The sequence below is a fragment of the Leopardus geoffroyi genome (genome assembly GCF_018350155.1).
Source record: "Leopardus geoffroyi isolate Oge1 chromosome D3 unlocalized genomic scaffold, O.geoffroyi_Oge1_pat1.0 chrD3_random_Un_scaffold_49, whole genome shotgun sequence".
NCBI lineage: Eukaryota > Metazoa > Chordata > Mammalia > Carnivora > Felidae > Leopardus > Leopardus geoffroyi.
Genome location: NW_025543561.1, coordinates 55,512 through 77,225, shown reverse-complemented (window position 1 = coordinate 77,225; position 21,714 = coordinate 55,512). Strand labels below are relative to the sequence as shown.

At 45.8% G+C, this 21,714-nt stretch overlaps 1 long non-coding RNA gene across 1 annotated transcript; it reads left to right on the top strand.

Moving 5' to 3' along the window:
• Positions 1 to 7,765: 7,765 nt before the first annotated feature.
• On the top strand, positions 7,766 to 19,834 carry LOC123595694. Its single transcript, XR_006711306.1, has 4 exons — positions 7,766 to 7,777; positions 13,510 to 13,518; positions 17,644 to 18,738; positions 19,420 to 19,834. It is a non-coding gene; the product is annotated as an uncharacterized LOC123595694 (long non-coding RNA).
• Positions 19,835 to 21,714: the final 1,880 nt, after the last annotated feature.

Below are 21,714 nucleotides of genomic sequence, written 5' to 3'. Positions count from 1 at the left end.
AACCACCAATGGTTAAGCCAGTCTTTATCAATTTGAGCCATGGTGTGTACATTAAGATCATTGTAGCAACTCTGTCTTTAATGTTATCAAAAGATACAAGTCCATCGTTTCTTAAGATTATACGTTATTGTTATTGAAAATCATTTTAGTAGCAGATTTGGCCATTGTTTGGGTTTTCCAGAACTTGGCATGGGAGATATATCCAATAATTCTTCAAATGTGCTGTGCTAGTAATAGCTTGGGAGAGCCAAATGATCGGATTATGTTGGAGGGTGTCTCTAATAAAGCCTAGACTTAAGTAAGTAATTAGTTACTGGCAACAGAAAAAATAAACTAATACAGACTTGGATAATCATACACTTATTAAAAGGAAAATTGTGGCCAAGAAAATCAAAAGCAAATATATGCCAAGGAGAGTGTGACAATCAGTGGTTCCATTCATCTAGGAGAATCTTGTTCGCAATGATCTTGAATGGAAGGTATATGCTTCCAAGAATATTTCAGTCAGTAGTTGACTTCCAAGGACTGTGTGCTTCTGGAGGTGCTTTTAAGAACCTAAGTTTAGGATGCATAATGGCTATAACTCTCCAATTATTGCATTTGAAGATGACCAGTGATGTTGTTTTAGTTGAGAAATATGTTTCCAAGGATCGATTGATTGTGATTTAGTTTCTGTAATGGAAGCCAAAAGTACCTGGAAATCATTCCAGCAAGTTTCATAGAAAGTGTTTCTCAGGTGTCTTTTGCAGAACATCCAATCACTCTGTCTTAGGTTATGCACAATGTATCAAATAACTGGCAAGGAAAATAAATCTGTCACTGTTGATGAAAGGACTGAGTGTATAGTCCTTTACAATACTTACCTATATCAGCTTATGAAGGATTGAAACCAAGTATGGATAGAAATATTATCAGTCTCATAGGGAAACAATCCATGATTTGCTGAGAGGAGGAGGCTAAATGTGACTGATAGTTTAGATAGTTTGGCTTTAATATTCCATTTGTTCCTTTTGTTTTTCTAATCAATCAGTGATGATAAGGCCCATGAAGTTTCTAAGTAAGAGGCAAAACCTTGCCCAATTCGCAAAGAACTATCCCAGTAAAATGTGTTCCTATCAATGGATAGATAAGTCAGAATTACCCATGTAAGATAAGGGACATAAAATCTGATACTTTTTACCCTTGGAGAGTACTGTGGCCTTTTTACAGGGGAATGTTTCAATACGTTCCTCCCCATCCCCAAATATATATTGCATTACTAACAGATATTCAACACCTGTAAAAGGAGGAAATTGTAGGAAATTCATTTGGAGATGCTCAAGGGGTCTCTTAGACATGGTTCGAGTCCATGACTCACAAATCTCTGCTTTTCCAGAATTGTATCGGTTTACAGGTGTGACATGAGTGGTCCATATCCTCTATCCTCCTTACAAAGTGTCCCCATCATGGGGCACCTTGGTGGCTCAGTCAGTCGTGTCCGACTTCGGCTCAGGTTTTGATCTCATGGTTCATGGGTCTGAGCCCTGCATCTGGCTGTGTGCTGACAGCTCAGAGTCTGGAGCCTGTGTCAGATTCTGTCTCCCTCTCTCTCTCTGCCCCTCCTCCCTCCCTCCTTCCCTCTCTCCCTCCCTCCCTCTCTCTCTCTCTCTCTGTCTCTCTCTCTCAAAAATAAATAAATGTTACCAAAAAAAGTGTCCCCATCAATGTTCATTTTGTATCACAGCCAATTTGTCCCTACCATGATGGGTTATCTAATGGAAAATCTTAGCAAATAGCCATTTACATTTATCTGGTACTACCATATGGCCAGCCTGGCTTTGCCAAAACCTATAATCATGGATATTATAATCTAATTGTTCCCAGTACGACTGTCCAGAATTGCAGGCCACTTTTTGTGTGTTTCTGATGGAATCCTTGAAGACCTTCATGGATTTTTCTTTCAGTTCTTATGAAATCCTTGCAGGCAGACTTTTATCAGGGCAGCCTATTTAGCATGATGGCTAAGATTTAGAATGTGGATCTGGGCATGATTGTTACCATTATGCAGTAATTTCTGTAGAATGCAGACTGGCATTGGTCACATAGGAAGACAGCATCTAGAAGCACGGAAGGCCAGTGAGTGTTTCTTTGAAGAAACACTGTAGAGTTTCTCTAGAGGTGACTGAAAAATAAGTGCTTGGTAGCATTATACCTTTTGCCATAGAAGAGCAAAGAGGGAGAGAAGAGTGCCCCACCTCCAACCTACTTCCCTAGCAGCCAAGGTCAGCACATCAGCTAGTACTGACCCTAAAGTATGGAGAGACAGTTGGCATTTGGTAATATCTGGGTGAGAATTTTCCCAGCTACTATAAAGTATGATGTACATGGTACATTTCCAACTGGAAACTTTTCTGCTGTGAAAACACACGATGTCAGGAATTAAGACCTTTGATGATGCCACAACAGGAAAAGAGGTGGCAATATGATCACCAATCTTCACTTCTCTAACATCCTGGCTTATGGCTGTAACTGTACCACTGAAGTTCAGCGCCAGTAATTTATGTTTCTCCATCGTGTCATCAGCCCCATATAAAGTATTGCTGAAATATTAGCTGGAGGTGCTGACAGGAAAATAATCTTCTGAGTGGACACATATTTTATCAGTCTCAGCTTCCACAACGGATCGTTGAGCAATGTGTTTGTGCCTTTCTGTCTCAGCTGTCACCTCTCCTACACTGTAGAGATCCAAGGTGTAGCAAGTAGACATCTGAGTTCGGTTTGCCTTTGTGAGGTTTGCTATCATAAGCCTTTCCAAGGAGAGTACACTTGGTTTCAGGAGTGAATAATCTCCCCTGATCAATAGAGAGTTCTGGATAATCCTTCCCCTTACACTTAATAACAGCTTGTGCTATACTTGCCATGTCCTATGGGCTTGTATCATCAATATGTATCATCTGAAATGTGATTCTTGGCACTTCAATCAAAGAGACACTTGTCAGACTAGAGAGGACAAATCCTGGAATAATGTCATCCACATTTCTCATTGTTTTATAAGAATAGATTACTATCACAAAATAATCAGCACTTTGGTCTTTTATGGCCAAAATAAGTTGCTGAAATGCCTCACAGCACATTGGTGGGTACTGAAGACGTATACCTGGGATTTCTTCACTTAGTTGTTTAATTCCTCACAGGAATAAAGATGACACAGTCTTTTATTTCAGTCTTTATCTTATCACCTACTCTCATCTCAGAATCTTGGCTTGCTTCCCATTCCTGAAACCTAACATACTCAGAATCATAAGGCAAATATTTTGTAAGCTCTTGAGCTATTGCAAATATGTCAACTAGAATTTGTAATAGAAGCACTTCACCAGCCCCATGCATCTCAGTGTGCAATATGTGTTTCCAATGGTTTCTAGAAGAAAACTGTCATTAGATTGCGTTTTGTTTACATGAATCCCATCTCTTCTAGTTTTGCTAAAATGTAACCATATTTGTCCTTAAAGAACCCACACCCTTCCAAATAGTTTTCTTTACATTTGGTGACCTTTACGTTTGTATTCATTTCCCCTTCCAGATTTCTGAAAACTGTCAATTTGTCTATCTTTGATGAAACACCAGTGTTCCTCCAATATTCCCTCTTGTGGCCATGACTACTGTCATTCCTAAGAAAGAGTCTAACAGTATTTTTTTTCAATATATGAAATTTATTGTCAAATTTGTTTCCATACAACACCCAGTGCTCATCCCAAAAGGTGCCCTCCTCAATACCCATCATCCACCCTCCCCTCCCTCCCACCCCCCATCAACCCTCAGTTTCTTCTCAGTTTTTAAGAGTCTCTTATGCTTTGGCTCTCTCCTACTCTAACCTCTTTTTTTTTTCCTTCCCCTCCCCCATGGGTTTCTGTTAAGTTTCTCAGGATCCACACAAAAGTGAAAACATATGGTATCTGTCTTTCTCTGTATGGCTTATTTCACTTAGCATCACACTCTCCAGTTCCATCCACGTTGCTACAAAGGGCCATATTTCGTTCTTTCTCATTGCCATGTAGTACTCCATTGTGTATATAAACCACAATTTCTGTATCCATTCATCAGTTGATGGACATTTAGGCTCTTTCCATAATTTGGCTATGGTTGAGAGTGCTGCTATAAACATTGGGGTACAAGTGCCCCTATGCATCAGTACTCCTGGATCCCTTGGGTAAATTCCTAGCAGTGCTATTGCTGGGTCATAGGGTAGGTCTATTTTTAATTTTCTGAGGAACCTCCACAGTGTTTTCCAGAGTGGCTGCACCAATTTGCATTCCCACCAACAGTGCAAGAGGGTTCCCGTTTCTCCACATCCTCTCCAGCATCTGTAGTCTCCTGATTTGTTCATTTTGGCCACTCTGACTGGCGTGAGGTGATATCTGAGTGAGGTTTTGATTTGTATTTCCCTGATGAGGAGCGACGTTGAGCATCTTTTCATGTGCCTGTCGGCCATCCGGATGACTTCTTTAGAGAAGTGTCTATTCATGTCTTCTGCCCATTTCTTCACTGGGTTATTTGTTTTTTGGGGGTGGAGTTTGGTGAGCTCTTTATAGATTTTGGATACTAGCCCTCTGTCTGATATTTCATTTGCAAATGTCTTTTCCCATTCCGTTGGTTGCCTTTTAGTTTTGTTGGTTGTTTCCTTTGCTGTGCAGAAGCTTTTTATCTTCATAAGGTCCCAGTAATTCATTTTTGCTTTTAATTCCCTTGCCTTTGGGGATGTGTCGAGTAAGAGATTGCTACGGCTGAGGTCAGAGAGGTCTTTTCCTGCTTTCTCCTCTAGGGTTTGGATGGTTTCCTGTCTCACATTCAGGTCCTTTATCCATTTTGAGTTTATTTTTGTGAATGGTGTGAGAAAGTGGTCTAGTTTCAACCTTCTGCATGTTGCTGTCCAGTTCTCCCGGCACCATTTGTTAAAGCAACTGTCTTTTTTCCATTGGATGTTCTTTCCTGCTTTGTCAAAGATTTGTTGGCCATACACTTGTGGGTCTAGTTCTGGGGTTTCTATTCTATTCCAATACCATGCTGTCTTGATGATGACAGCTTTGTAGTAGAGGCTAAAGTCTGGGATTGTGATGCCTCCTGCTTTGGTCTTCTTCTTCAAAATGACTTTGACTATTCGGGGCCTTTTGTGGTTCCATACAAATTTTAAAATTGCTTGTTCTAGTTTCGAGAAGAATGCTGGCGCAATTTTGATTGGGATTGCATTGAATGTGTAGATAGCTTTGGGTACATTTTTTTTTTTAATTTTTTTTTTCAACGTTTATTTATTTTTGGGACAGAGAGAGACAGAGCATGAACGGGGGAGGGGCAGAGAGAGAGGGAGACACAGAATCAGAAACAGGCCCCAGGCTCTGAGCCATCAGCCCAGAGCCTGACGCGGGGCTCGAACTCACAGACCGCGAGATCGTGACCTGGCTGAAGTCGGACGCTTAACCGACTGCGCCACCCAGGCGCCCCTCTTTGGGTACATTTTGACAATATTTATTCTTCCAATCCATGAGCAGGGAATGTCTTTCCATTTCTTTATATCTTCTTCAATTACCTTCATAAGCTTTCTATAGTTTTAGCATACAGATCTTTTACATCTTTCGTTAGATTTATTCCTAGGTATTTTATGCTTCTTGGTGCAATTGTGAATGGGATCAGTTTCTTTATTTGTCTTTCTGTTGCTTCATTGTTAGTGTATAAGAATGCAACTGATTTCTGTACATTGATTTTGTATCCTTCAACTTTGCTGAATTCATATATCAGTTCTAGCAGACTTTGGGTGGAGTCTATCGGATTTTCCATGTATAATATCATGTCATCTGCAAAAAGCGAAAGCTTGACTTCATCTTTGCCAATTTTGATGCCTTTGATTTCCTTTTGTTGTCTGATTGCTGATGCTAGAACTTCCAGCACTATGGTAAACAACAGCGATGAGAGTGGGCATCCCTGTCATGTTCCTGATCTCAGGGAAAAAGCTCTCAGTTTTTCCCCATTGAGGATGATGTTAGCTGTGGGCTTTTCATAAATGGCTTTTATGATCTTTAAGTATGTTCCATCTACATCCCGACTTTCTCAAGGGTTTTTATTAAGAAAGGGTGCTGGATTTTGTCAAAGGCCTTTTCTGCATCGATTGACAGGATCATATGGTTCTTATCTTTTTTTTATTAATGTGATGTATCACGTTGATTGATTTGCGAATGTTGAACCAGCCCTGCATCCCAGGAATGAATCCCACTTGATCATGGTGAATAATTCTTTTTATATGCTGTTTAATTCGATTTGCTAGTATCTTATTGAGAATTTTGCATCCATATTCATCAGGGATATTGGCCTGCAGTTCTCTTTTTTTTTTACTGGGTCTCTGGTTTAGGAATCAAAGTAATACTGGCTTCATAGAATGAGTCTGGAAGTTTTCCTTCCCTTTCTATTTTTTGGAATAGCTTGAGAAGGATAGGTATTATCTCTGCTTTAAACGTCTGGTAGAACTCCCCTGGGAAGCCATCTGGGCCTGGACTCTTATTTGTTGGGAGATTTTTGATAACCGATTCAATTTCTTCGCTGGTTATGGGTCTGTTCAAGCTTTCTATTTCCTCCTGATTGAGTTTTGGAAGAGTATGGGTGTTTAGGAATTTGTCCATTTCTTCCAGGTTGTCCAATTTGTTGGCATATAATTTTTCATAGTATTCCCTGATAATTGTTTGTATCTCTGAGAGATTGGTTGTAGTAATTCCATTTTCATTCATGATTTTATCTATTTGGGTCATCTCCCTTTTCTTTTTGAGAAGCCTGGCTAGAGGTTTGTCAATTTTGTTCATTTTTTCAAAAAACCAACTCTTGGTTTCGTTGATCTGCTCTACAGTTTTTTTTAGATTCTATATTGTTTATTTCTGCTGTGATCTTTATTATTTCTCTTCTTCTGCTGGGTTTACGCTGCCTTTGCTGTTCTGCTTCTATTTCCTTTAGGTGTGCTGTTAGATTTTGTATTTGGGATTTTTCTTGTTTCTTCAGATAGGCCTGGATTGCAATGTATTTTCCTCTCAGGACTGCCTTCACTGTGTCCCAAAGCGTTTGGATTGTTGTATTTTCATTTTCGTTTGTTTCCATATATTTTTTAATTTCTTCTCTAATTGCCTGGTTGACCCACTCATTCGTTAGTAGGGTGTTCTTTAACCTCCATGCTTTTGGAGGTTTTCCAGACTTTTTCCTGTGGTTGATTTCAAGCTTCATAGCATTGTGGTCTGAAAGTATGCATGGTATAATTTCAATTCTTGCCTACTTACGAAGGGCTGTTTTGTGACCCAGTATATGATCTATCTTGGAGAATGTTCCATGTGCACTCGAGAAGAAGGTATATTCTGTTGCTTTGGGATGCATAGTTCTAAATATATCTGTCAAGTCCATCTGATCCAGTGTATCATTCAGGGCCCTTGTTTCTTTATTGACCATGTGTCTAGATGATCTATCCATTTCTGTAAGTGGAGTGTTAAAGTCCCCTACAATTACCACATTCTTACCAATAAGGTTGCTTATGTTTATGAGTAATTGTTGTATATATTTGGGGGCTCCGGTATTCGGCGCATAGACATTTATAATTGTTAGCTCTTCCTGATGGGTAGACCCTGTAATTATTATATAATGCCCTTCTTCATCTCTTGTTACAGCCTTTAATTTAAAGTCTAGTTTGTCTGATATAAGTATGGCTACTCCCGCTTTCTTTTGGCTTCCAGTAGCATGATAAATAGTTCTCCATCCCCTCACTCTCAATCTAAAGGTGTCCTCAGATCTAAAATGAGTCTCTTGTAGACAGCAAATAGATGGGTCTTGTTTTTTTTATCCATTCTGATACCCTATGTCTTTTGGTTGGCGCATTTAATCCATTTACATTCAGTGTTATTATAGAAAGATACGGGTTTAGAGTCATTGTGATGTCTGTGTGTTTTATGCTTGTAGCAATGTCTCTGGTACTTTGTCTCACAGGATCCCCCTTAGGATCTCTTGTAGGGCTGGTTTAGTGATGACAAATTCCTTCAGTTTTTGTTTGTTTGGGAAGACCTTTATCTCTCCTTCTATTCTGAATGACAGACTTGCTGGATAAAGGATTCTCGGCTGCATATTTTTCCTGTTCAACACATTGAAGATCTCGTGCCAATCCTTTCTGCCTGCCAAGTTTCAAAAGAGAGATCAGTCACGAGTCTTATAGGTCTCCCTTTATATGTTAGGGCACATTTATCCCTTGCTGCTTTCAGAACTTTCTCTTTATCCTTGTATTTTGCCAGTTTCACTATGATATGTCATGCAGAAGATCGATTCAAGTTACGTCTGAAGGGAGTTCTCTGTGCCTCTTGGATTTCAGTGCCTTTTTCCTTCCCCAGTTCAGGGAAGTTCTCAGCTATTATTTCTTCAAGTACACCTTCAGCACCTTTCCCTCTCTCTTCCTCCTCTGCAATACCAATTATGCGTATATTATTTCCCTTTAGTGGATCACTTAGTTGTCTAATTTTCCCCTCTTACTCCTGGATTTTTTTTATCTCTCTTTTTCTCAGCTTCCTCTTTTTCCATAACTTTATCTTCTAGTTCATCTATTCTCTCCTCTGCCTCTTCAATCCGAGCCATCGTCATTCCCATTTTATTTTGCATTTCGTTTAAAGCGTTTTTCAGCTCCTCCTGGCTGTTCCTGAGTCCCTTGATCTCTGTAGCAAGAGATTCTCTGCTGTCCTCTATACTGTTTTCAAGCCCAGCGATTAATTTTATGACTATTATTCTAAATTCACTTTCTGTTATATTATTTAAATCCTTTTTGATCAGTTCATTAGCTGTTGTTATTTCCTGGAAATTCTTCTGAGGGGAATTCTTCCATTTGGTCATTTTGGATAGTCCCTGGAGTGGCAAGGACCTGCAGGGCACTTCCCCTGTGCTGTGGTGTATAACTGGAGCTGGTGGGCGGAGCCGCAGTCAGACCTGATGTCTGCCCCCAGCCCACCGCTGGGGCCACAGTCAGACTGGTGTGTGCCTTCTCTTCCCCTCTCCTAGGGGCGGGATTCACTGTGGGGTGGCATGGCCCGTCTGGGCTACTTGCACACTGCCAGGCTTGTGGTGCTGGGGATCTGGCATATTAGCTGAGGTGGGTAGGCAAGGTGCATGGGGGCAGGAGGGGCAGGCTTAGCTCGCTTCTCCTTAGGGGATCCACTTCAGGAGGGGCCCTGTGGCAGCGGGAGGGAGTCATACCCGCTGCCGGAAGGGTGGCTCCGCAGAAGCACAGAGTTGGGTGTTTGCGTGGAGCAAGCAAGTTCCCTGGCAGGAGCCGGTTCCCTTTGGGATTTTGGCTGGGGGATGGGCGAGGGAGATGGCGCTGGCGAGCGCCTTTGTTCCCCACCAAGCTGAGCTCTGTCATCCGGGGGCTCAGCAGTTCTCCCTCCCTTTGTCCTCCAGCCTTCCCGCTTTCTGAGCAGAGCTGTTAACTTATGACCTCCCAGACGCTAAGTCGCGCTTGCTGTGGGAACACAGTCCGTCAGGCCCCTCCGCTTTTGCCAGCCAGACTCGGGGGCTCTGCTTGGCCGGCGGGCCGCCCCTCCGCCCCGGCTCCCTCCCGCCGGTCCGTGGAGCGTGCACCGCCTCTCCGCCCTTCCTACCCTCTTCCATGGGCCTCTCGTCTGCGCTTGGCTCTGGAGACTCCGTTCTGCTAGTCTTCTGGTGGTTTTCTGGGTTAGTTAGGCAGGTGTAGGTGGAATCTAAGTGATCGGCAGGACGCGCGGTGAGCCCAGCGTCCTCCTACGCCACCATCTTCCCTCGGTCCGCAGTCTAACAGTATTGAATGTATATGATATTCGTACATTTCTCTCTGCAGACCTTTATTAACTGTGATGATTGTATGGCTTCCATTACCTCATCAGAGAGTAAAATGGAAGGCTGCTAACCCACAGAAGAAGGTAGAGAGTTAGCCAAAACGCCAAGACAGAGGAATATATCCCAAATGAAAGAACAAGATAAAGGACACGGACAGAGATCTAAGCAAAACATATAACTAACATGTCTAATGGAGAATGTAAAGCAAGAACCATAAGATATTCACTGAACCTAAGAAAAGAATGGAAGATATCAGTGGGACGCTTACAACAGAGATAAAAGAGTTAAAAAAGAATCAATCAGATTGGGGTGCCTGGTTGGCTCAGTCAGTTAAGCATCCAACTCTTGGTTTCAGCTCAGGTCATGATCTTACAGTTTCATGATTTCAGGCCCCATCTGTGCTGATGGCATGGAGCCTGCTTAGGATTCTCTGTCTCCCTCTCTCTCTACCCCTCCTCAACTTGTGCTGTCCCTATCTGTCTCAAAATAACCTTTAAGAAAAAAGAATCAATCAGAGATGAAGAATGCAGTAAATGAGACTGGGAACAAGCTTGATGTAATGAACAGCAGACTGGAAAAAGCAGAAGAATGAATTAGTGGCCAAGAAGATAAAAGAATGGGCAAAAATGATGCTGAACAAAAGAAAGAAAGATGAATATGCAACACAATAGACGTAGGAAATTCAGTGACTCCATCAAAAGTCATAACATTTATATTATAGGATTCCCAGCAGAAGAGAGAGAAAAGGGGGCAGAAAATTTATTTCAATGAATAATAGCAGTAAACTCCCCCCCCCCCCACGAACACTCATAAGATCTGCTCTTGTCTTTGATTTTTAACAGTTTGACTCTGATGTGTTCAGGAGCAATTTTCTTTGTGTTTATCCTGCTTGGAGTGCCCTGAGATTCTTGGATCAGTGGGTTGGTATCATCAATCCAAGAGATTTCTCAACCATTATTTCTTCAGATTTTTCCCAAATTCTACTCTCTCTTTTCTCCCTCTGGGACTGAGTTACATGCACAACATTCAGTCATTACTGTTATTGCCCCACAGAACTCAGATTCTCTCTTGTTTTTAACCCCCTTCCACCCCTCCTCACCTCCGTTTAGTTTAATTTTAATAATTTCAATTGACTTGACTACAAGCTCACTGGTTTCTTTTCCTCTGCTTTGTCCAGTCTGCTGAGTCTCATATCTGTTATGTTTTTATTTCTAACATTTCTATTTGTTTCTTATAATTTCCTGCTCTCTGTGGATATTGCCCATGTATTTATGCATTGCCCAATTTTTAATCACTAGATCCTTTTACATATTTTTATAGTTATTTTAATATTGAGAGAGAGAGAGAGAGAGAGAGAATGTGTATGAGGCAGAGGAGGGGCAGAGAAATTGGAAGACAGACAGAATCCCAAGCAGGCTCTGTGCTGTCAGGGCAGAGCCCGATGTGGGACTCAAAACCACGAACCATGAAATCATGAGAGAGAATGTGTAACTCACCCGCCAAAACAGCAGGGGACAAGCCCACAAATGGAGTAACCCACTTGCCAGGGGCTTTCAGGAATGGGGGGCAGGGGGAGTCTCTTGGCTCCTGGGGGTGGCTCCAAGTACTGAGAATTTGCGGGAAAGGGCAGATCTGGGATGAGGGGCATTTTTCCACAGTGAACCTTTCCCCCCTTCCGAAGTCTGGTCTTCCTTCTGCAGCTCCATTCAGCCCTCCACCACCCAATACACCCAGTCAGCACCCCCAGGCGCTTGCCTCGCCTTACTGAGATCCAACCACCGGCTCATCCACAAGACGAGGTCCTAACCAGACATATCCAAGGATGCCCCACACCGAGGGAGGGCCCTCCCGCTGCACCCGCCCCTGCACACAGCATAAAAACATCCAGAGTCCCCCTATACTCCAACCCCCAAACTCACCCGCCTCCAGTTCTGCGGGAGGTAAATACCCAGCCCGGTGAGCCCCAAACCGGAAATGGCCGTCCCCGCCGCCGCCACCGGCCACCTCTCCTTCGGAGACCCTTCCCCAGGGGCTTGAAAGCCCCCTCCCCCAGGAACGCGACCCCGCCCCCGGCACCCGCCTCCTTCTGGACGGTGCGCAGCAGCCTCTGTCGAGTGTCCGCCTCTGTGGGACGAGATGAGGGGACAGCCGGTCAGCCAAGCACTGGGGGCGGGGGTCCGGGGCTGCCCTCCCGCTGCTCCCGCGCCGTGCGCCCGCTTAGCCGAGGCGCCAGAGGCCATGGCCACGCGCGCTGCATTCTCAGCCCAGACTGCGTTGGTGCCTGCTCTCAGGCTCCGCAACTGCAGCCGTGGTGGGGGCGAGTCCGAGTGCCCGGTGACGTCAGGCCCTGCCGCGCAGCCGCCCCGCGCAGCCACCCCGCCCCTCCAGGAAGGAGCCGCCATGGACGCCGCCACCGCCACACGCCGCCGCCACTGCGCAGCCTGGCCCCTGGCGGCAAGGTCCTCGGGGCCCACGCATGCTCTGGGCCCCTGCCACCAGCAGCCCCGCCTCTGTGGGAAGCCCCGCCTCCCACGCCCGGCGCCCCAGGTCCCACTCCCCCTCTATTGGGCAGGGCGGAAATGCATCGTTCATTCCCAGATGCGTTCCTTGCCAGGCTGCAGGGAAGTGGCCTGAGGCGGTGGGGCCTGTTATTGACACCCTGCAAGCCTCAGGGTTCTCATCTTTAAAATGGATGTAATTTAGGGGCGCCTGGGTGGCTCAGTAGGTTGAGTGTCCGACTTCGGCTCAGGTCACGATCTCATGGTTCGTGGGTTCAAGCCCCGCATCGGGCTCTGTGCTGACTGCTCAGAGCCTGGAACCTGTTTCCGATTCTGTCTCCCTCTGTCTCTGCTTGTGCTCTGTCTCTAAAAAAAAATAAACATTAAAATATATGTATATGTATAAAACGGATGTAATAGGACCACCTCATCAGAATGATACCAGACGTAAAAGAGATAGTGAATGTAAAGCACTTAACAGAGACCTAGGAAAAAAGACCAGCAACCATAAAAGCTGCCATTTTTATTATTATTATCATTATTAATATTATTGAGCCTTCCAAGATACAGTGGCTCTTCACCCAGATTGGCCAGGCCTTACGTGACTCCCTCCCCCACACGCAGGTCACTGGGAGAGTGGCAGAGTGGGATCCTTCCAGGACCCCAATAGGGCACTTGTCAGGATCTCCAACACTCTTTGGGACCAATGCTTATTCCACCAAGTTCCTGACCGTGTCCATCAAGACTGCAACTCGGGTTTACAAACGTTTATCGAGCACCTACCACATGCCAGGTTACTGTACTGAGGATACAGAAGTGAGCAAGATGGGCAAAAGCCTGCCCTCACAGGGCATAGGAGGTAGACAGAAAAATAAATAAGCAGATGATGTGGTATGTTGGAAGTTTCTGGAGAAAAATGAAGTAGGCAGAGGAGACAGGTGGGGTTTGTATTTTTGAAGTAGGGTGCTTGAGGGAGGCCCCATGAGGAGATGCCATTTGAGCAAAGAAGAGGAGAGTAGATTGGGGGATTTCTGGAGGAAGAGCATTCCAGGCAAAGGGAACAGCAAGTACAAAGGCCCTGAGGTAGGAGTGTGCCACTGGGTGTGACAAATAGCTAGGAGGCCAGTAGGGCTGGAGTGGCATGAACAAGAAGGATTGGCAGTCTTCCAAGGTCCTGTTAAGGCCTTGAAGTCCACTTAAAGGACTTGCATCCTGCCCTCAAGAGCCCCCTGGGTTTCAGCCCTCCTGTCACAACTCAGAGCACGCCCTCTTGCTGAGGGGATTCAGAGTCCCCTTGTAAGGGTTAAATTGTAGTGTAGGGCTAATGCTTAGCTTGAAAAATAACAGCTTTGTGTTGACACTGAAGGTTAAGAGATAACAGCCTTGCTTTGCTCTGGTAAACTAGGCCTCATACTCTTGTAAATTAGGCTTCACCAATTAAGGAAACAAAAGTTCAAAGAAAAGAGCATCAGAGGCAGGGTCAAGGAGATCCACTGGTTGCAACTTAGAGGCAGAAAGTCTAAAGTAAACACCTCTGTTTCCAACTCATCTGGAAACTGTTTCTTTGTTCTGTTCCCAGGTGATGATAAAACGATGTGATCGGTTATAAAAACTCTGTACCCCGGCTGTTCGGGGCCGCACTCTTTCAAGAGTGTTGGTCCCGATCGGTCGGCCTTGCCTCTCATTGTAATAAACTTTGTTGTGACTGTCACTGGTGCCTGTAGCATTCTGTTTCAGGAGTCGTGTGGATGCAACATTTGGTGCATTGGCCGGGAAAGTTAAAGGTCTGAAACAGGGCCCTTTCCTTGGATTGTTCCGCTGGAAATTTAAAGGTCTGAAACAGGGCCCTTTCTGCGGATTTCTCCGCCGACCCCTGGGAAGAAGCTCGGGATTGGAAGAGGTAAGGAATTCTTGGGGCGCGCCATTTGGATGACTCAGGAGGGTCTGCTGGACGCGGCTATAGACCTAGAGTCAGGGATCCTACCGGGATGCTGGTAGACCCCATTTGGTTTGGTTTTTGTCAAGAAGGATCCTGTTTTCAGGTGGCTGCCACAGCCTACTGGCCTAGAGATCTCAAACTTGTGTTTTCTTCATGTCTTAATTGTCTTCTTCCTGTTGACTGTGCGTCCTTGTCAGTTCTGCCTATCTTTGTCAAGGGTCAAAATCAGAGTACCCCCACCTCTCTGAGTCTCATACTAACCCATTTCCAGGACTATAGGTGAGCTACCTCAGTTTTCGGCCTCCAAGTTAAGAAGCCAGTCCTTCGAACTCTCTGAGAGGTGGAATGGACCAGCTTTCAGGTGGAATGGCCTCCACAGGGGACCTTTGACCTTACATTGGTATATGGGTTTCATGATATTGTCTTTTCTAGGCACGAAGACCAAATCCCATATATTGGGGCATGGAGGACCCTCATCAAAAACCCTCCAGATTGGTTAAAACTTCTCCTTCCCCTTCCCCCTTGCCTCCCTAAAGTACAGGCTTTACCACTCAAAGGCAGCCCATCTGGAGCTCAAAATAAGAATCTTGACGGGACTAAGCAGCTGCCCTCTCTACCACCTGCATCAAAGGAAGAAGAAGAAACTTACCACCCACCGCCCTATAGTTCTCGCCCAAAATATACGGGTCAAGATGCCTCAGATCAGGAGGCAAGCCCGAGTCGGGACATTCCCCTGAGCTTGTCTCACACCCAGTCAGGGACTCCCTTCCACCCCCCTCCCGCTGCCCTACCCCTTTGTCCAGGGCCACCCCTGCAGGATGAAGTCCGACCCTTTATGACTTATGTACCCTTCTCCACTAGCGACCTTTATAATTGGAAGCTTCAAAACCCCTCATTCTCAGAGAAATCCCAAACCTTAATTTCTCTTCTTGAAACCATATTTGTGACCCATCAGCCAACCTGGGATGACTGCCAGCAGCTCTTGCAGGTTCTTTTCACCACTGAGGAGCGAGATAAGATCCGTCGCAAGGCCCAGAAATTAGTGATGGGGCCAAACGGGCAACCCACCGAGGATCCTGCTGTGCTCGAGGAAGTTTTTCCTTCCTCGCATCCTGAGAATTGGGACCCAAACACTCCTCACGGTAGGCAGTCATTGACCCTATTTTGCCAGACTCTACTGGGAGGTCTCCGAATGGCCGCCCGCCGGCCCACAAACATATCTAAGGTAACAAGTAATTCAGGGAGCTGAGGAAAGCCCCTCAGCCTTCTTAGGCTCATGGAGGCGTACCGCACCTTTATCCCTATTGACCCTGAGGCACCTGAAAATAAAAGGGCATTAAATCTGGCTTTTGTCTCACAGGCAGCCCCAGACATTCGGAAAAAGTTACAAAAATTAGATGGGTTTAAAGGAAAAAATTTATCTGAGTTAGTTGAAATAGCCCAAAAGGTTTTCAACAATAGGGATTCTCAGGAGGAAAGACAGACAAAAAAATTAAGTAGGGTAGTGGTGTCCGTCCTGGATGCCCATGAGGGAAGAAGACCCGGAACGCCCAAAGAATTCTGGTCTGGACAAAAGAAAAAAGATAAACAAAGGGTTAAAGTGTCACTAGGAAAAAATCAGCGTGGGGGCGCCTGGGTGGCGCAGTCAGTTAAACGTCCGACTTCAGCCAGGTCACGATCTCGCGGTCCGGGAGTTCGAGCCCCGCGTCAGGCTCTGGGCTGATGGCTCAGAGCCTGGAGCCTGTTTCCGATTCTGTGTCTCCCTCTCTCTCTGCCCCTCCCCCATTCATGCTCTGTCTCTCTCTGTCCCAAAAATAAATTAAAAAAAAATTAAAAAAATCAGTGTGCATATTGCAAACAAGAGGGACACTGGAAAAAGGATTGCCCCATCTTAGCCCAACGCAAAACTCAGCCACCCCAGGTATCTGTGATGGGAGTCGATTTTGACTGACGGGGCCGCAGCTCAGTGGCCCCTTCTGAGCCGTTGGTTACTGTTACTATAGGGGGCCAACCTAAGACCTTCTTGGTGGACACTGGGGCAACATTTTCAGTTCTAAAACAAGATCCTGACCCCACCAGGCAAGGGGCAACCCTGGTGCAAAGAGCAACTGGGTCCCAGACTTGTAAATGGACCACTGAACGACAAGTAGATTTAGGCCATAAAACTGTTACACATTCTTTCCTAATCATGCCTGAATGCCCCTACCATGGATTACTAGGTAGAGACCTACTGCATAAACTAACAGCTTCTTTGAAATTCACTGAAGGGGGTATGCATATTAAAGTCGGCCAGGATGGCCCAACAACAGTAATGGTGACTGTGCCACTTGGGGAAGAGGGCCTGCTCACTCCAGTGCCTAATGAAAATGTCCATGCAGTCAATCCCCTCCTTAAAAGACTCCAGGCGGATTTCCCCCATGTGTGGGCTGAAACCAATCCACCTGGGCTGGCAATTCATCAAGCTCCCATAATAGTGGAACTTAAGGCATCCGCGCTTCTGGTAAGAGTAAAACAATATCCCATGTCCCGGGAGGCTAGGCGGGGAATCGCTATTCACATCAAACGTTTGCGTGACTCTGGCATTTTGATCCCATGCAAGTCGCCATGGAATACTCCGCTTCTTCCTGTCCAGAAGCCTAACTCATCCGATTTCCGGCCAGTTCAAGACCTAAGAGCAGTAAACGCCAGGGTAATGGAAATTCATCCCACTGTACCCAACCCTTATACTCTCCTTAGTCTGCTTCCCCCTTCTCAGGTGTATTATACAGTTCTGGACTTAAAAGATGCCTTCTTTGCCATCCCGCTGGCCCCACAAAAGCCAGCCACTATTTGCATTTGAATGGACTGATCCTGAAGAGGGAAAAGCCGGACAGCTCACCTGGACGCGACTCCCCCAGGGATTTAAAAATTCTCCTACTCTTTCTAATGAAGCCCTGCACCAAGATTTAGAGCCATTTCAGATCTCCAACCCACAGGTAACTCTACTGCAATATGTTGATGATACCTTGTTGGCGGCCCCTTCTCGTTTAGAATGCCTGAGTGCCACCAAAGGACTCTCGAGTCTTCTACAAAAACTGGGGTACCGAGTGTCAGCCAGAAAAGCACAGATCTGTCGTACCGCAGTGACCTGTTTAGGTTACAACCTTAAAAAAGGTAAGCACTATCTTGGTGAACAAAGAATTCGGGCTATACTCGATATTCTTCAGCCTAGAACTCGCAAACAAGTCCGCGAGTTCCTTGGGGCAACCAGCTACTGCAGACTGTAGATACCTGGTTTTGCTGAACTGGAGGCCCCTTTATATGCCACTCTCAAAGGATCTCCAGAGTCCTTCACGTGGGGAGAGACTCAAACTAAAGCCTTACGAGATGCTCTCATAACCCCACCAGCCTTGGCTTTGCCAGATCCCACCAAGCCATTCCATTGGTTTGTAGCCGAAAAAGGGGGGGTAGCCAAGGGAGTTCTGACTCAGCGCCTAAGACCTTGGCACTGAATGGTGGCTTATTTATCCAAACGGCTGGGTCCAGTTGCTTCCAGATGGCCCCCATGCATTTGACAAATTGCCGCCACTGCGCTTCTAGTTAAAGATGCAGACAGACTAACCTTGGGGCAAGCATTGTCTGTCATGGGGCCCCATGAAGTGGAAACTTTACTGCGGGCTCCCCCAGAGCGATGGCTGTCAAATGCTCAGATTACCCAATACCAAGCATTGCTACTCGACCAGCCCTGAATACGTTTTTGTGCTCCCACAACCTTAAACCCAGCCACTTTGCTGCCCGAAGGACAGAATCCCCCTCTACACCCTTGCCCAGAAACCTTGGCAACGATCTCGTCCCTCCACTCTGATCTTACAGACATTCCTTTACATGACCCTGATATCAGCATGTTTTCAGACGGCAGTGGTTTTGTGTTTCAAGGGCAAAGGTATGCTGGTGCTGCGGTGACGACAGACCGTGAAGTTTTATGGCAACAGACCCTTCCCCCAGGAACTTCAGCCCAACGCACAGAGCTCATTGCACTAACAAAAGCCCTAAAACTTGGAAGAAACAAGTCAGTTAACATTTATACAGACAGCCGCTGTGCTTTTGCAACCGCGCATGTACACGGATCCATTTATCAAGAGCGCGGTCTCCTCACAGCAGAAGGCAAGGCCATCAAAAATAAAGCTGAAATTTTAGATCTTCTAGCAGCCATCTGGGAACCTGCAAGACTGGCAATCATTCACTGCCCAGGACATCAAAAAGGCAACTCCCTACAGGCAATCGGAAACCGCCTGGCTGATGCAGCAGCCTGAGAAGCTGCCCTAACTAAAAGTGAAAGTGCCTTGGAGCTACCGATCTTGACAGAGCCCCTGCTTCCACTGGAGCCCAGTTACACTCCTAAAGATTTGGAGTGGATTTCCAGAAAAGGGGGAAGTAAGATGCTGGGACAAAAGTGGTTTCAGGATCCTGAAGGTAAGATACTCTTACCCGCGGCACTCGGGCGGCACATGGTGGGTCAGCTCCACCAAGGGACTCATCTGGGAAAAACGAGGATGGCGGAATTAGTACAGAGAAAGTTCAGGGCGCAAGGGCTGGGAAAAGAGATTGAAGAGGTGGTTGAAAGGTGTGTAAGTTGCACCCAAGTGAATCAGGGTGCAAATAGGAAGGTTTCAGAAGCTAAAAGAGAGGAATTGAGCCAGGCCGCTTTTGGGAAGTAGATTTTACTGAGATCAAACCAGGGAAATACAGATATAAATACTTGCTTATTTTTGTAGACACCTTCTCCGGGTGGGTTGAGGCGTTCCCCACTAAATCAGAAATGGCTCAGGCGACAGTTAAGAAATTATTAAATGAAATAATCCCTAGATTCGGGCTGCCTCTGAGCATAGGATCGGACAATGGCCCGGCCTTCATGGCACAGGTGTCCCAGGGTCTAGGCCAGGCATTGGGAATAGATTGGAAATTACATTGTGCATATAGACCCCAGAGCTCGGGTCAAGTAGAAAGGATGAATCAGACCCTAAAAGAGACCTTAACCAAATTGTCCCTTGAGACAGGCGAAAATTGGGTTGATGTCCTGCCTTTTGCCCTTTTGCGAGCACGTTGTACTCCATTTGTCAAGGGATTTTCCCCTTATGAAATTTTATTTGGCAGACCTCCAACTATCCTGCAGAGGCTAGGAGATGACGTAATGGAACAGTTGGAACGGGACCATTTGCTGGCTTCACTCATGGCCCTGCAACATGTACAGAAGAAAATAACCAGGGCCTTGAGAGAAGCCTTCGCTCATCCTCCTGTTCTTCCCCACCCCTTTCAACCAGGAGACTTAGTCTGGGTCAAAAGGCACGAGCCTAAAACCCTGGAGCCGCGCTGGAAAGGACCACACACCGTGATTCTGACTACGCCCACGGCCATCAAGGTAGATGGTGTCCGAACCTGGATTCATCACTCTCAGGTTAAGAAAAACTGCGTGAAGGCGGGAACAACCCAGACTGATACAGAACCAGATAACAAACAGCAACAGAAGGTTCAACGGCACCCAGAGGATCCTTTAAAGCTAAGACTGATGCAGGCATAATAATAATTTGTATGGTGTTAAGTGTGGGGGACTGTATGAAATTGCATCCCCTATCTTTTTGGCCATATCAATGGGAACTCAGGGACACTGTCACGGGGAAGGTGATAGCATCTAATACCTCTTCCACTGTGCCTTGTTTTTTTTGTTTGATTTATGCGACTTGGTGGGGGACTCATGGGGGACTTTAGTTACTAATTATAAACAGCCAACGGGCTTTGCTCCTCCGGTCCCCGAAAACCCCTATATGGTTACCTATGGATATGGACACAGGGATCAAGAACAAAAATTGGCTAACATACCAGGGTAAAAAGGGCAGCACCAGTCCTCATTCCACTCCTAGTGGGACTGGGAATTGCGGGATCCACAGCTATTGGAACTGCTGGACTCATTGTGGGGGACCAAAATTTCAAAACTGTAAGCAAGCAAGTAGACCGAGACCTAGGCTACTTGGAAACTTCAATTTCTCGGTTAGAACACCAAGTAGACTCTTTAGCCGAGGTTGTATTACAAAATAGAAGAGGGCTTGATTTACTCTTCATGAAGGAAGGGGGCCTCTGCGTGGCCCTTGGAGAAACGTGCTGTTTTTATGCGAACAATTCCAGAGTAATCCGAGACACTCTCAGTTTGGTCAGGGATAATCTTAGGACCAGGGAACGTACCGGGGAGGCCAGCAATAATTGGTATCAGAGTTTATTCTCTTGGTCCCCCTGGGTCACATCACTGCTTACGGCCATAGCTGGGCCACTGCTATTGTTACTTCTCGGGTTAACTATTGGCCCGTGCATTATCAATTGGTTAGTACAATATGTCAAGAAGCGAGTTAGTGAAATAAAAATTATGATGATCAGGTCCAACTATATCCCCTTAGTTCCTAATGATGAAACAAGGGATTGATTCACTGACAAGAAAAGGGGGAAATGTAAGGGTTAAATTGTAGTGTAGGGCTAATGCTTAGCTTGAAAAATAACAGCTTTGTGTTGACACTGAAGGTTAAGAGATAACAGCCTTGCTTTGCTCTGGTAAACTAGGCCTCATACTCTTGTAAATTAGGCTTCACCAATTAAGGAAACAAAAGTTCAAAGAAAAGAGCATCAGAGGCAGGGTCAAGGAGATCCACTGGTTGCAACTTAGAGGCAGAAAGTCTAAAGTAAACACCTCTGTTTCCAACTCATCTGGAAACTGTTTCTTTGTTCTGTTCCCAGGTGATGATAAAACGATGTGATCGGTTATAAAAACTCTGTACCCCGGCTGTTCGGGGCCGCACTCTTTCAAGAGTGTTGGTCCCAATCGGTCGGCCTTGCCTCTCACTGTAATAAACTTTGTTGTGACTGTCACTGGTGCCCATAGCATTCTATTTCAGGAGTCGTGTGGATGCAACACCCTTTTCTCCATTTGTCAGTGCCATAAGCCAGAGAAGATGATTTTGACTACCTTAGGGAAAAGAAAATAAGCTGGAAGGATAATGGGCATTCCCAGACTTCAAGGGGGGCCTGGAGGACTGTGTTGAAAGCAAGGTAGCTCCAGAAAGAGAGACCCATGGGAATAGTCGCCTGGCAAGGACAGAGTGGTTAGGGTGCCACCACTCAGGTGGAAGGAGCTCCAGCTGTTGGAGGTTCCCATTCCAAGGAGGGAGCATCCTATTGGCCTGGCCTGAGACCTACGCCTGCTTCTTGCTGGGCAACGGGAGTCTCAAGCACAACCCACCGCCCCAGAATCTCCAGTGAGAGTCCCCGGGGAGCCCAGAGAATGTGAAATGGTTGCTTGGTAGCCAACCCCCCCCCCATATCTTAGAACCATATATTGAGGACCTACTGTGTGCCAGCCACTGCATTAAGGGCTTTAGGGTTTGGGTTGCCTGCTTGAAACACAAC